The sequence below is a fragment of the Vitis riparia genome, unplaced genomic scaffold (genome assembly GCF_004353265.1).
Source record: "Vitis riparia cultivar Riparia Gloire de Montpellier isolate 1030 unplaced genomic scaffold, EGFV_Vit.rip_1.0 scaffold776_pilon_pilon, whole genome shotgun sequence".
NCBI lineage: Eukaryota > Viridiplantae > Streptophyta > Magnoliopsida > Vitales > Vitaceae > Vitis > Vitis riparia.
Window position 1 is genome coordinate 109,310 of NW_023269778.1, and position 10,825 is coordinate 120,134.

At 29.1% G+C, this 10,825-nt stretch overlaps 1 long non-coding RNA gene across 1 annotated transcript; it reads right to left on the reverse strand.

Annotated features, from left to right (window-relative positions):
* Positions 1-3,601: 3,601 nt before the first annotated feature.
* Positions 3,602-4,554, reverse strand: LOC117910561. The gene is made up of 2 exons (XR_004650700.1): positions 4,216-4,554; positions 3,602-3,938 (listed from the first exon to the last, which is right to left on the reverse strand). It is a non-coding gene; the product is annotated as an uncharacterized LOC117910561 (long non-coding RNA).
* Positions 4,555-10,825: the final 6,271 nt, after the last annotated feature.

A 10,825-nucleotide genomic window follows, 5' to 3' on the forward strand; every position in this document is an offset into this window, starting at 1 on the left:
AGGTTACCGATATTTTGTGTCAATATTTATCGATATATCTCATATAAATCCATAAAATCGAAATACCTATACATGAATTCGTGATTACTTATATTTTTATCCCTACTTTACACTCATCAAATCCTAACCTATGCCCTCACCTTTGGCTTTCATTTGCATTCCTCCTTCAACTAAAGTTTGTAAAGAGAGAAGAGATGTGCAGTCATTGCTAACTATTTGGACATGACAAAAAATCTTAAGAGGAGTGCAAAGATGTTTTCTCAAAGGAGTGCTTATATATATAAATAAAGAGTATTAAATATAGAAGAGGTTGACGGAAACAGAGTGCAAAGACGCTTTCTCAAAGTAGTGTTTTTTTTTTTTTTTAAAAAAGAATATTAAATATAGATGAACGAGGTTGGGAGAAAAAAATGTGCAAAGATGCTTTCTCCAAGTGTTGGCTTGATATATTTTTTTCTTTTTTCTTTTTATTTTTAAATAATATCAATCATTTAAAAAAAAAAAAAAAGGAAACTCTTATATTAAAGGTAGAATTTTATTTTTTTCTTATCAAAACTTCTATTTTTACTTATTAAATGCATCACATGAGTGTTTATTATTTTGATATATCTAGAAATGAAAAATCTATTCCCGTCACATAAGAGATTTTGTACATATATAACATGATATGCGATAAGAACAAACAAAAACTACTTCATTGATTTTGAATAAGAACAAACAAAAATTACTTAATTGACTTTTTCTTTTGAGTAGAAAATATAAGAATCTGAATATAGAGCCAACCACATAAGAGGACAGTAAAGTCTTGAATAGAAATTGATGTTACAAAGGGATTAAGGGTTTTTGAGAGAGGACATGGGGTTGGGAAAACTACTTGATCCACATGGTAGTCTGAGGGAGTTTGAGGTAAACAATAGATTTAACTTGACCCTTAATCTCTGTACTTGTATAAAATGTTCTTTACTTTGTATAGTAGCTTGGATCGATTTATATGGTCAACAGTAGGTTGGGTTATCATCTATAGAACCAATAATCTTTCTAATCATCAAACAATTAAAAACCAAAAGTGATTATGGAGCTCAATCAAATAAAGATATAGAAATTAAGATTTTAACTAAAACTAGTCAAATGAAAAGAAAATCTTTAGAAAAATTCTCAAATCAGTTTGAGGAACCACACAAACATGTTAGATTTTAATCTTAACAAGGTGGTTTAAAGTTAATACAAGTCTAAATCTAATCAAATGATAGATTTAGATTTGGAAATACTTGAATTTGGCATTTTAGGTTCAAATCTCAAAGTCAATATATTAGATTATTCCAATTTTCTGTAGTTTCTCGATTCATTGATTATGCACTGATTTATCTTCTAAGATTCATTTTAATCTTATATGCAACTAATCAAATGAGGTCTCCATTATTGATTAATAGATGATCAAATATCATTGGAACTAAATAAGCAATGTCTTTCCCTTAATTATCTACGCAGAGAGTTCAATCCAAAAAAAATTACAAATTTAAATAAGTTTTTTCTCGCATGTCATATTTGGTTGGCGAGAAATAAGAGAAAGTAATAGAAAATAAGAATTTAAGAGATAAGTTAAAATAATAATTTTTTTTCCTCACATATCACATATAGCACTGGAAGTATTATTTCCTTTGTCTTTTTGTTGTGATGAAACCCTTGACAAACATTGTCATATCATATCCCAAGTTTGCAAGAATATTTTTCCACTCTCCTAGTGTTGGTGGAACTTAATTATTTAGACACGCATGTCTTTTATAGTAACTCTTAATATTTTAATATACAAAGGAAATAATTAAGAGCTACTATATACAAGATATGCATATCTAAATAATTAAGTTCCACTGACACTAGGAGAGTGAAAAAATCTTACAAATAAAACAAAAGAAGAAAACATGATGTGTTTATAGTATTGGGAAATGATATGACAATGTTTATCATGGGTTCCATCATAGTAAAAAAATAAAGGAAATAGTTCTTCCACTACTATACAAGATATGTATGTCTAACTAATTACATCCCACCATACTAGATAAGTGAAAAAATATTGCAAACAAAACAAAAGAAGTAAATTAACATGATATATATGCTTGTAGCTACCAATGATGTCAAACTATCCTATCTATGTGGTTCACATTGACCTTGAGATTTAACCATTTGAAGGTACATAGTGAAGCTTGACAAATTGCACACAATATACCTATCTTGAGCCTTGATTTATCCAAAGGCCTATAGTAGGCCTAATCATCTTCAACCTTCACACGCCCATCACATGGTCATTTTTCAACCATCATTTTCCTAGGGAGTAACATTACTACATACCTAATGATCAATCACTTCGTTAACTCATAAGGTTCCTATGATTTGAACCTATATGACGTGATTAGTTTGACACCATTTGTTTTAATTTTAAAGCTTTATTACATCTAGGTAGTTTTATCAAGTCATATATTGTGGTTTTCCTATAAAGATTTCATCTCTTCTTGTATGACATTTGATCACTCTTCTTTTCATATGATAATACCTTTTGGTAAGTTTTTGGCTCTCTTCTTAGTGATCATCGCATACTAAATAAGGGAGTATCTTCTAGAATCGAATCTAGCTATCGGATCTTCTTAACTAAGATTCTCACCAAGTTGCTCATCTTCATCTATGAGCTCATCATCCATTAGAGGGACATCATCATGATTGTCCTATACATCTCTCTTATCATCAAGACACAGTATTGATGGATGAACTATACTTGGGTCAACTAGTTCATCATCAATAGATTTTGGTTTTTCTAACTTACCAAATTTTGAAATGATTTGATCATCAAGAAATTCAAAATCTCTATTTTTGGTGATTTTCTAGTGGACCAAGTCTTAGAATCTATACCCAAATTCTTCATGATTATACTAAACAAAAATACACTGCTTTGACTTCCAACAAATACCTTGCAACCAAAAAAAAATTCAGATAATCATAAGCAACATCTTTTGCTATCCAAAATCTTTCAAGCACGTCACCATTCAAAGGAATTGAGGGAGAAAGATTTATTAAGAGATACCACCTATTCTACTTACCATTGTTACCTAAATCCTCCATTTAATTAGCTAAATAAAATCCATAAATATCTAAACTCTCCAATACCATTTATTGGGAAAACTAGTTATTTCAAAATAATTCAAATACAAAAACAAATCTAAGCAAAACAAATAAATGATTTTTCCCTTTTCATGTAAACAAATATGTAAATCTAGCTATATCAAGTGAATAAAACGAGTAAGATAAATTAACATAATTCACAAAAATCAAGATACAAATTTTACAAGGAAAACCCTTCGATGTGAAGGGAAAAATCATGAGTTGTGGTCAACTTAAAACTTTTACAAATAAAAAACTAATAAGCTACATCAAGTTCTTCTCTAGAAATTACATCATTTTTTTTTTTTTTTAACATAGAGAATATGATATTTTATACATATAAATTACACGGAGGACAACCCTCGACATCCTTTGTGTAACACAATAAGACTGATTCAAGTTCATAATATGATATTTTATACATTATTTTTATAAATATTTGAAAATAATATTTGAGAAATTAAAAGGATATTATTTTCAGTGCAACCCAAATCTAATGGCTCTCCACAGCTTCATCAACAAAGCTTAGAAATACCCACAAACATGTCAAACCTCTCATAAAAAAAAATAAAAAAATAAAAATAAAATAAAAAAAAAAAAGCAAAGAAATACAAATAGAGTTTTTCTAGAAAAATCCAAAGAGTCGTCCTCCTTAACCGTCCTTCCCTCCTCCCTTTCTTTGGTTGCAAGATGGTCCCTTTATCCCCAAATCAGGTTCACCAACTTTCTGTCCATGCTCATGCCTTGCCTCCAATTGCTCCAACTAACGCTACACCTCTATTCCCGCTCTTAGCAACCAAAAAAAAAAAATGCCACAATCATGTATTAGCAAAAAGGGTCAGGCCCAATACAAGATTTAATAAATACATCAACCCAAATCCAACTAATATAATAGGCTCAAATTTCAATCACCAATAACATATGAGCCCAAAATCCATATCAATAAGCAAATTAGGCCCTAATCTCATAACGTCAAGCCAAATACAAAAATAAAAATAAAAACAAATGAGAAAATTAAAATAAAATGAAATAATAAAAAAAACAAATAAGTAAATGAAATCTTACCTATCTCCTAACCCACGAATAGAGATGCAACAATCGATGGTCATGGGGAGTGATAATGAAGACATGGGCACGTTTGTGGCAGTGCATAAAAGAAAATAAAAGAAGAAGAAAAAAAAAGGTAAAAATAAATAAATAAAATAAAATAATAAAATAAAAACTTAAAAGAGATAAAAATAGGGAATATATAGTCGGAGAGTGAGGGGGATGACGATTGGAAGTGGTGCGAGTAGTAGCACCGCCGATGACAACTTGGTGGTGGTGGAGTCGATGAAGAAATGGAAAGAAAAAAAAAAGGAAAAGAAAAAGAAAGGAAAATAAGAGAAGAAGAATGAGAAAGGATGATGGAGGCTGTGAGGAGGCGGCATGGGGAAAAATGGGCTTTTAGGGTTTTACTTTTGAAATGGATGGTGGAGATTAAAAAGGAAAAAAGAATGGTTAGGATTAGTTCTCACATTTGGGTATGGAAAGTTGGGCCTAGGTTGGACTTAGGTTGGGCTAAAATTAAAATGGAATGAGCCCAAATAAATACAATCAAAATAAGCCCTATAAATGAATAATAAATAAATAAATAATAGCAAAAATAAAATAAGTCATCAAAAACTAGAAAAACAAACAACTTAAATTTTGAAAGTAAATTATTTTTATCAAAAAACAAAAAAAAAAAACAAATGCCACCTTAGTGTAAATTCAATTTTGTTGAATTATAGAGATGCCTTCAATGTAAATTCAATTTTTTTCCACGTGGCTAATATGAAAATTGTCGAAGATGTCTCTTCAAGAGACACCTTTAGTATAAATTTGATTTTATGACATTGTGGAAATGATATTTTTTAGTATAACTTCATTTTTTTTTTAACGTGTATGACTAATAAAAAAATTATGAAAAAAGTGTCTTTTGAAGAGACACCTTTAACATAATAAATTCAATTTTATGGAATTATGAAAAAGTGTCTTTTGAAGAGACACCTTGAACATAAATTCAATTTTATAAAATTATGAAAAGTGTCTCAAAAAGGCAAAAATAAATGTCCTAAATTTATCAATAGTTTTATAACTATCATATTTTAAGAAATTTTTTCCAAACTACCATTTTTTAAACTAGGTGTATAAGTTAAAATAGCCCGATAAGATCTTTGTTGAAGTAAAATAAGGATTTCTAAATATATATATATATATATATAATAATAATTTTTAACATGAAATATTTGGTTAAAAGGGTTGAAATTATTTTTAAAATTAAGGTTTAAAAAAATTACTAATTCAAATTTTAAAATTAATTTTTAAAAATATAAATAAGATCATTTGCCCAAGTACAATATATAGGATAATTCATAGTGATTCATTAATTACTGAATATTATACCACACAACAATATATACAATATTCCTTTAATAAACCGAGAAAGATTGATGAATAGCATTCCACATTACATTCTTCTCAAATTAACCTGCATTTGTTCAAACCACACCATTGATACTAGAAACGACTATTACATGGAACAATGCAACTGGGCTTGAGGATTAAATCTTTCCGTTGATTTCATCATCAGGCTATTTTGGAATCCAAACCATGGCATTGTTGTGAACGAAATGGCAGACAGGGACTGTTCCTGGCTTAACATTGAGCACTTTGAAGGCCACATGTTTTGGGTGCCAAGCTGATCTGTCACTATGACAAGCTGACATGGCTTTAGCTTTGCTTCTATCAGCACCCACTAACGGAATCATGTAAGTCCGTGTCTTAGTGAATGTATGGCAGTAGAAAACACCTTCTACAATTCCTAAAAATTTTAATTTATACCAAAGGTGTCTCTTCAAGATACACCTTCTAGAATTCCAAAAAATTAGATTTATACTAAATGTGTCTCTTGGAAAGACACTTTACACAATTTCACAAAATCCAATATGTATTTTATTTGTGGAAATGATTTTAAAGCTAAATATGTCTCTCTTTAATGTATGAAAATTGTGGAAAGTGTGTATAACCCAATTTTTTTAAAATAATAGAAGGTGTCTCTTCAAGAGACACCTTCAATATAATTCCATTTTTTGGGAATTGTGAAATGTGTCTCTTGATACCTTCCACAATTTTAAAAATATTGGGTTTATATTGAAAGTGCTTGTTCAAAAGACACTTTCCACAATTTCCATTCAAACAGTGGAAAATTTTGAATTTATGCTGACACCTTCCATAATTACAAAAAAAATGGAATTATATTCGGACGCCGTTCATAATTTTTAAAAAATTGGGTTTATACTGAAAGTGTCTCTTGAAGAGACACTTTCAACAATTTTTCAGTAAAAATTTCGAATTTTGAAAAGGGAATTTCTTCAACTGATGTATGTGGATTGCCTATTAAAGATCAACATACCTTCTTGCAACAGTTGAGAGCAATGAAACAAATAAAAATATTTCTTATTTGTTTTTAATTTTAACAAAAAAAAGATAGTATTTTTTATTTTTTATTTTAACAAATAAAAAGTGAAGAATCTCCTTGAATTTAAATTTGAATTTGAATTTGAATTTCAATTATTGCAGGTACTAATCTAATCAGGTTATTATTTTTTATTTTGTTGCAACCCCCATTTGATTCCCAAGTTTTTGCACTCCCCGTTTGATTCCCAAGAAAATCCATCCCCCATTTGCTTTCCAGGAAAATTCATCCTCCTTTGATTTCCGAGAAAGTCCATGCAAAAGCCCCTAAAAAAACAAACAAAAAAAGGCTTTTTTTTTTTGCTCCGTGCTTTCTAGATCTGTCCAAGGGTTTCTTTGCTTTTGTGCCATTGGATTTAAATTTCACAAACCCTAAATCCACGATTTTTGAGCCACGCTGAAAACACAACCTTTCCCCTCAAATCATGATCACCTTTCCCCTCAAATCATGATCAGATTACCAAATAGCTTATGTTTTTTTATAAATAAAAAATTGGACAGATACCCTGTGCGCGGGCTAGACTGGTAGGAAATATTGGGAATTTTTTTTTTCAACTTTCCCACACTTTCTTGGCAACCAAACAGAATCACAACAAGCCAAACCACAAAAAAAATTAAAACTTTCTCCATTATTTTTAGTCTACTCCGTTTCATTGTAAAAAAAAACAAAAACTTTATTTTTTTTACAACTTTCCCACACTTTCTCGGTGACCAAACACAACCACACCATCAAATATAACCACAAAACTTACAGAAAACATCGGGGGCAATGGTTTCTTAGATCTGCACTTCACTTCCTTCCTATTGGTGTTGAGGCAAGGATCTCCACCCCATGATTAGCGTGCGGGATAATGGGTTTTTGGGCAGAGGAGTTTTGATGCAGAGAAGAAAAACGAGAAGGGAAGAGAGAAAAACGGGAAGGGAAATGGAAAGGGGGAATGGGTTTTCATATCTCATCCTACGTGTTCAAAAGTGCCGTAGATTTGGAATTATTTTCCAAACTATGGTATTTTAAATATTTTTTTTTAATAACAGTATATTTATCAAGAATCCGATGCTCAGGTGGATTTTTTAACAAACCACGAGAGCAAATTGCTCCTAACAAAAAAGATGCACCAAAATGTATATAAAAGAATATTAAAGATTATTTTATTAAATAAATTAATTTTAATTATTTTATTTTTATATTTGATTTAATTTATTATCAAAAATATAAAAATATAAATTTATTAATAGGTCTTTATATATATATATATATATATAATGTATATATTTATTAAATATAAAAATAAAAATATTAAAAAATTATACATATATTATTATTTATTTGATATAATTGAATACATTTAAATTAAAATGGATCATAATTTTAATATTAAATATATTTTAAAATTAGACATGTTATCATAATATCATTATAAATTAATATATAATGTAACTTAATAATAAATGTATAATTATAAAATTTATATTTTTTATTGACATAGAAAATATTATTATCAAATATGATAAATTATATATGTTAAATATTTTTATCCTTGCTTTCTACACATCAAACCCTAACCTATGCCCTCACATTTGGCTTTCTTTTGCATTCCTCCTTCAACTAAAGTTTGTAAAGAGAGAAGAGATGTGCGGTCATTGCTAACTATTTTGACGTGACAAAAAATCTTAAAAAGAGTGCAAAGATGCTTTCTCAAAGGTGTGCTTATATATATAAAAATAAAGAGTATTAAATATAGAAGAGGTTGATAGAAATAGAGTGCAAAGACGCTTTCTCAAAGTAGTTTTTTTTTTTTTTTTTTGAAAAAAAAAAGGAACGAACGAGGTTGGGAGAAAAAGAGTGCAAATATGCTTTCTCCAAGTGTTGGCTTGATATATATATATATTCTTTTTAAATAATATCAATCATTAAAAAAAAATAGGAAAACTCTTATATAAAAGGTAGAATTTTATTATTTATTTATTTTTTTAAATTTCTTATCAAAACTTCTATTTTCACTTATCAAATGCATCACATGAGTGTTTATTATTTTGATATATCTAGAAATGAAAAATCTATTCCATCACATAAGAGATTTTGTACATATCTAACATGATATGTGTGATAAGAACAAACAAAAACTACATTGATTTTGAATAAGAACAAACAAAAATTACTTAATTGACTTTTTCTTTGAGTAGAAAATATAAGAATCTAAATATAGAGCCAACAACATGAAGCGGACAGTAAAGTCTTGAATAGAAATTGATGTTACAAAGGGATTAAGGGTTTTTGAGAGAGGACATGGGGTTGGGAAAACTAGCTACTTGATCCACATGGTAGTCTGAGGGAGTTTGAGGTAAACAATAGGTTTAACTTGACCCTTAATTAATATGTGTACTTGTATAAAATGTTCTTTATTTTGTATGGTAGCTTGGATCGATTTATATGGTCAGCAGTAGGGCGGGTTATCATCTATAGAACCAATAATATTTCTAATCATCAATCAATTAGAAACTAAAAGTGATTATGGAGCATAATCAAATAAAGATATAGAAATTAAGATTTTAACTAAACTAGTCAAATGAAAAGAAAATCTCTAGAAAAATTCTCAAATTAGTTTGAGGAACCACACAAACATGTTAGATTTTAATCTCAATTTTGTGGGTTAAAGTTAATCCAAGACTAAATCTAATCAAATGATAGATTTAGATTTGGAAATACTCGAATTTGGCATTTTAGGTTCAAATCTCAAAGTCAATTTATTAGATTATTCCAATTTTTTGTAGTTTCTCGATTCATCAATTATGCACCGATTCATCTTCTAAGATTCATTTTAATCTTATATGCAACAAATCAAATGAGGTCTCCATTATTGATTAATAGGTGATTAAATATTATTAGAACTAAATAAGCAATGTCTTTCCCTTAATTATCTACATAGAGAGTTCAATCCAAAAAAAATTACAAGTTAAAATAAGTGTTTTTTGAAAAGAAATATATCATTGTTCTATGCAGCCTCTGGTAAAATCTTTTTCACCAATTGTTTCTCCAGGTAAAACTAATCAAACACTCATGTTGAAGGAATATTTTTTTCTTGCATATCATATTTGGTTGGCAATAAATAAGAGAAAGCAATAGAAAATAAGAATTTAAGAGATAAGTTAAAATAATTTTTTTTTTCTCACATATCACATATAGCACTAGAAAAATTATTTTCTTTGTCTTTTTGTTGTGATGAAATCCTTGACAAACATCGTCGTATCATACCCCAACACTACAAGCACGTCATGATTTTTTGTTTTGTTTTGTTTGCAAGATTTTTTCTCCTAGTGTTAGTGGAACTTAATTATTTAGACACACATGTCTTATATAGTAACTCTTAATATCTTAATATACAAAGGAAATAATTAAGATACATGACAATGTTTGTCATGGGTTCCACCACAGCAAAAAGACGAAGGTATTTAATTCTTCCACTACTATATAAGATATGTATGTCTAACTAATTACATCCCACCATACTAGATGAGTGAAAAAATCTTGCAAACAAAACAAAAGAAGTAAATTAACATGCCATGCTTGTAGCTAACAATGATGTCAAACTAATCTTATTTATGTGGTTCACACTTATCTTGAGACTTAACCATTTGGAGGTACATAGTGAAGCTTGACAAATTGCACACAACATACCTAACTTGACCTTTGATTTATCCAAAAGTTTATGGTAGGCCTAATCATCTTCGACCTTCACATGCCCATCACGTGGTCATTTTTCAACCATCATTTGATCACTCTTTTTTTTTTTTTTCATACGATAATACCTTTTGGTAAGTTTGTGGCTTATCTCTTCTTAGTGATCATCACATACTCAATAGGGAGTATCTTCTAGAATCTATCTAGCTATCGGATCTTCTTAACTACGATTCTCATCAACTTGCTCATCTTCATCTATGAGCTCATCATCCATTAGAGGGACATCATTATAATCATCCTATACAACTCTCTTATCATCAATACACAGTATTGATGGATGAACCATACTTGGGTCAACTAGTTAATCATCAATAGATTTTGGTTTTTCTAACTAGTCAAAATTTGCAATGATTTGATCATAAAAAAATTCAAAATCTCTGCTTTTGGTGATTTTCTTGTGGACCAAATCTTAGAATCTATACCCAAATTCTTCATGAT